This window comes from Chlorocebus sabaeus, chromosome 1 (genome assembly GCF_047675955.1).
Source record: "Chlorocebus sabaeus isolate Y175 chromosome 1, mChlSab1.0.hap1, whole genome shotgun sequence".
In the NCBI taxonomy this organism is placed as follows: domain Eukaryota; kingdom Metazoa; phylum Chordata; class Mammalia; order Primates; family Cercopithecidae; genus Chlorocebus; species Chlorocebus sabaeus.
In genome coordinates, this window is record NC_132904.1 from 103,935,877 (window position 1) to 103,941,876 (window position 6,000).

The following is a 6,000-nucleotide window of genomic DNA, read 5'->3' on the forward strand; positions in this document are numbered from 1 at the left end:
TCCCAGGGATGAAGCCCACTTGATCATGGTGGATAAGCTTTTTGATGTGCTGCTGGATTCGGTTTGCCAGTATTTTATTGAGGATTTTTGCATCGATTTTCGTCGGGGATATTGGTCTAAAATTCTCTCTTTTATTGTTGTGTGGCTGCCAGGCTTTGGTATCAGGATGATGTTGTCCTCATAAAATGAGGTAGGGAGGAGTCCCTCTTTATCTATTGATTGGAATAGTTTCAGAAGGAATGGTACCAACTCCTCCTTGTACCTATGGTAGAATTCAGCTGTGAATCTGTCTGGTCCTGGACTTTTTTTGGTTGGTAGGCTATTAAGTATTGCCTATCAGAGCCTGTTATTGGTCTATTCAGGGATTCAACTTCTTCCTGGTTTAGTCTTGGGAGGGTGTATGTGTCCAGGAATTTATCCATTTCTTCTAGATTTTCTAGTTTATTTGCATAGAAGTGTTTATAGTATTCTCTGATGGTAGTTTGTATTTCTGTGGGATCAGTGGTGATATCCCCTTTGTCGTTTTTTATTGTGTCTATTTGATTCTTCTCTCTTTTCTTCTTTTTTAGTCTTGCTAGTGGTCTATCAATTTTGTTGATCTTTTCAAAAAACCAACTCCTGGATTCATTGATTTTTTGAAGGGTTTTTTGCCCCAACCCCATATATTAAATAGGGAACCCTTTCCCCATTGCTTGTTTTTGTCAGGTTTGTCAAAGATCAGATGGTTGTAGATGTGTGGTGTTATTTCTGAGGACTCTGTTATGTTCCATTGGTCTATATATCTGTTTTGGTACCAGTACCATGTTGTTTTGGTTACTGTAGCCTTGTAGTATAGTTTGAAGTCAGGTAGTGTGATGCCTCCGGCTTTGTTCTTTTTGCTTAGGATTGTCTTCTCTATGCAGGCTCTTTTTTTGTTCCACATGAACTTTAAAGTAGTTTTTTCCAATTCTATGAAGAAAGTCAATGGTAACTTGATGGGGATGGCATTGCATCTATAAATTATCTTGGCAGTATGGCCATTTTTGTGGTATTGATTCTTCCTATCCATGAGCATGGAAAGTTTTTCCATTTGTTTGCATCCTCTCTTATTTCCTTGAACAGTGGTTTGTAGTTCTCCTTAAAGGGGTCCTTCACATCCCTTATAAGTTGGATTCCTAGGTATTTTATTCTCTTTGTAGCATTTGTGAATGGGAGTTCACTCATGATTTGACTCTCTGTTTGTCTGTTATTGGTGTATAGGAATGCCTGTGATTTTTGCACTTTGATTTTGTATCCTGAGAATTTGCTGAAGTTGTTTATCTGCTTAAGGAGATTTTGTGCTGAGATAATGGAGTTCCCTAAATATACAATTATGTTATCTGCAAACAGAGACAATTTGACTTCCTTTCTTCCTATTTGAATATGCTTTATTTCTGTCTCTTGCCTGATTACCCTGGGCAGAACTTCCAATACCATGTTGAATAGGAGTGGTGAGAGAGGGCATCCTTGTCTTATGGCAGTTTTCAAAGGGAATGCCTCCAGTTTTTGCCCATTCAGTATGATATTGGCTGTGTATTTGTCATAAATAGCTATTATTTTGAGATACAATCCACCAATACCTAGTTTTTTGAGAGTTTTCAGCATCAAGGGGTGTTGAATTTTATTGAAGGCCTTTTCTGCATCTATTGAGATAATCATGTGGTTTTGTCATTGATTCTGTTTAAGTGATGGATTACGTTTATTGATTTGCATATGTTGAACCAGCCTTGCATCCCAGGGATGAAGCCGACTTGATTGTGATGGATAAGCTTTTTGATGTGCTGCTGATTCAGTTTGCCAGTATTTTATTGAGGATTTTCACATCGATGTTCATCAAGGATACTGGCCTGAAATTTTCTTTTTTTGTGGTGTCTCTGCCAGGTTTTGGTATTAGGATTATGCTGGCTTCATAAAATGAGTTAGGGAGGAGTCCCTCTTTTTCTATTGATTGGAATGCTTTCAGAAGGAATAGTACCAGCTCATCATTGTACCTCTGGTAGAAAGCTATGAATCCATCTGGTCCTGGAGTTTTTTGTTGTTGTTGTTGTTGGTAAGCTATTAATTACTACCTCAATTTCAGAACTTGTTATTGGTCTATTCAGGGATTTTACTTCTTCCTGGTTTAGACTTGGAAGGGTATAGGTGTCCAGGAATTTATGCACTTCTTCTAGATTTTCTAGTTTATTTGCATAGAGGTGTTTATAGTATTCTCTGATGGTTGTTTGTATTTCTGTGGGATCAGTGGTGATATCCCCTTTATCATTTTTTTATTGTGCATATTTGATTCTTCTCTGTTTCCTTCTTTATTAGTCATGCTAGTGGTCTATCTATTTTGTTGATCTTTTCAAAAAAAACCAGCTTCTGGATTCATTGATTTTTTTGAAGGATTTTTCATGTCTCTATCTCCTTCAGTTCTGCTCTGATCTTAGTTATTTCTTGTCTTCTGCTAGCTTTTGAATTTGTTTGCTCTTGCTTCTCTAGATCTTTTAATTGTGATGTTAGGGTGTCAATTTTAGAGCTTTCCTGCTTTCTCTTGTAGGCATTTAGTGCTATGTATTTCCCTCAAAGTACTGCTTTAGCTGTGTCCTGGAGATGCTGGTACATTGTGTGTTTGTTCTCATTGGCTTCAAAGAACTTACTTATTTCTGCCTAATTTCATTATTTACCCAGTAGTCATTTAAGAGCAGGTTGTTCAGTTTCCATGTAGTTGTGCAGTTTTGAGGGAGTTTCTTAATCCTGGGTTATAATTTGATTGCACTGTGGTCTGAGAGACTGTTATGATTTCCATTGTTTTGCATTTGCTGAGGGGTGTTTTACTTCCAATTATGTGGTCAATTTTAGAATAAGTGTGATATGGTGCTAAGAGGAATGTATATTCTGTTGATTTGGGATGGAGAGTTTTGTAGATTAGATCTGCTTGGTCCAGAGCGGAGTTGAAGTCCTGGATATCCTTGTTAATTTTCTGTCTCCTTGATCTGTCTCAAATTGACAGTGGGGTATTAAATTCTCCCACTATTATTGTGTGGGAGTCTAAGTATCTTTGTAGGTCTCCAAGAATTTGCTATATGGATCTGGGTGCTCCTGATCTGGGTGCATATATATTTAGGATAGTTAGCTCTTTTTGTTGCATTGATCCCTTTACCATTATGTAATGCCCTTCTTTGTCTCTTTTGATTTTTGTTGGTTTAAAGTCTGTTTTATCAGCGACTAGGATTGCAACACCTGCTTTTTTTTTTTTTACTTTACATTTGCTTGGTAAATATTCCTTCGTCCCTTTATTTTGAGCCCATGTGTGTCTTTGCACATGAGGTTGGTCTCCTGAATACAGCACACTGATGGGTCTTGACTCTTTATCCAATTTGCTGGTCTGTATCTTTTAACTGGGGCATTTAGCCCGTTTACTTTTTTTCTTTTTTTTTTTTTGAGACTGAGTCTCACTCTGTTGCCCAGGCTGGAGTGCAGTGGCGCAATCTTGGCTTACTGCAACCTTCGCCTCCTGGGTTCACACCATTCTTCTGCCTCAGCCTCCCATGTAGCTGGGCCTACAGGTGCCTGCCACCATGCCAGGCTAATTTTTTTTTTTTTTTTTTTTTTTTGTATTTTTAGTAGAGATGGGGTTTCACCATGTTAGGCAGGATGGTCTCGATCTCCTGACCTCATGATCCACCTGCCTCAGCCTACCAAAGTGCTGGGATTACAGGCGTGAGCCACTGCACCTGGCCTGCCCATTTACATTTAAGGTTAATATTGTTATGTGTGAATTTGATCCTGTCATTATGATGCCAGCTGGTTATTTTGCCCATTAGTTGATGCAGTTTTTTCATAGTGTCAATGGTCTTTACAATTTGGTATGTTTTTGCAGTGGCTAGTTCCAGTTGTTTCTTTACATGTTTAGTGCTTCCTTCAGGAACTCTTGTAAGACAGGACTGGTGATGACAAAAATCTCTCAGCATTTGCTTGTCTGTAAAGGATTTTATTTCTCCTTCGCTTATGAAGCTTAGTTTGGCTGGATATGAAATTCTGGGTTGAAAATTATTTTCTTTAAGAATGTTGAATATTGGCCCCCACCCTCTTCTGGCTTGTAGGGTTTCTGCAGAGAGAGCTGCTATTAGTCTGATGGGCTTCCCTTTGTGAGTAACCCGACCTTTCTCTCTGGCTGCCCTTAACATTTTTTGCTTCATTTCAACCTTGGTGAATCTGATAATTATATGTTTTGCGGTTGCTCTTTTCAGGGAGTATCTTTGTGGTGTTCTCCATATTTCCTGAATTTGAATGTTGGCCTGTTTTGCTAGGTTGGGGAAGTTCTCCTGGATAATATCCTGAAGAGTGTTTTCCAACTTGGTTCCATTCTCCCCGTCACTTTCAGGTACACCAATCAAACGTAGGTTTGGTCTTTTCACATAGTCCCATATTTCTTGGAAGCTTTGTTTGTTCCTTTTCATTCTTTTTTCTTTAATCTTGTCTTCATGCTTTATTTCATTAGGTTGATCTTCAATCTCTGATATACTTTCTTTTGCTTGATCGATTTGGCTATTGATACTTGTGTATGCTTCATGAAGTTCTTGTGCTATGTTTTTCAGCTCCATCAGGTCATTTATGTTCTTCTCTAAACTGGTTATTCTAGTTAGTAGTTCCTGTAATGTTTTATCAAGGTTCTTAGCTTCCTTGCATTGGGTTAGAACGTGCTCCTTTAGCTTGGAGGCGTTTGTTATTACCCACCTTCTGAAACCTACTTCTGTCGGTTCCTCAAACTCGTTATCTGTTCAGTTTTGTTCCCTTGCTGGCAAAGAGTTGTGATCCTTTGGAGAAGAGGCATTCTGGTTTTTGGAACTTTCAGCCTTTTTGCGCTCATTTCTCCCCATCTTCAAGGATTTATCTACCTTTGGTCTTTGATGTTGGTGACCTTCGGATGGGGTTTCTGAGTGGACGTCCTTTTTGTTGATGTTGATGTTATTCCATTCTGTTTATTAGTTTTCCTTCTAACAGTCAGGCCCCTCTGCTGCAGGTCTGCTGGAGTTTGCTGGAGGTCCACTCCAGACCCTGTTTGCCTGGGCATCACCAGCAGAGGCTGCAGAACAGCAAAGATTGCTGCCTGTTCTTTCCTCTGGAAGCTTTGTCCCAGAGGGGCAGCCACCAGATGCCAGCTGGAGCTCTCCTGTATGACGTGTCTGTCGACTCCTGCTGGGAGGTGTCTCCCAGTCATGAGGCACGGGGGTCAGCGACCCACTTGAGGAGGCAGTCTGACCCTTAGCAGAGCTGAAACACTATGCTGGGCAATCTACTGCTCTCTTCAGAGCTGGAAGGTAGGGACATTAAAGTCTGCCGAAGCTGCGCCCACTGCTGCCCCTTCCCCCCAGTGCTCTGTCCCAGGGAGATGGGAGTTTTATCTATAAGCCCCCACCTGGGGCTGCTACCTTTTATTCAGAGATGCCCGGCCTAGAGAGGAGGAATCTAGGGAGGCAGTCTGGCTACAGTGGCTTTGCTGAGCTGCGGAGGTCTCCACCCAATTGGAACCTCCCCGTGCTTTGTTTAAACTGCAAGGGGAAAACCACCTACTCAAGCCGCAGTAATGGTGGATGCCCCACCCCGCACCAAGTTCAAGCATCCCAGGTTGACTTCAGACTGCTGGGCTGGCAGTGAGAATTTCAAGCCAGTGGATCTTAGCTTGCTGGGCTCCACGGGGGTGGTGTCCGCTGAGCTAGACCACTTGGCTCCCAGGCTTTAGACCCCTTTCCAGGGGAGTGGACAGTACGGTCTTGCTGGCATTCCAGGCACCACTGGGGTATGAAAAAAAACTCCTGCAGCTAGCTCAGTGTCTGCCCAAACAGCCACCCAGTTTTGTGTTTGAAACCCAGGGCCCTCGTAACATAGGCACCAGAGGGAATCTGCTGGTCTACAGGTTGTGAAGATCATGGGAAAAGTGTACTATCTGGGCTGGATAGCACCATCCCTCATGGCACAGACTGTCACAGCTTCCCTTGT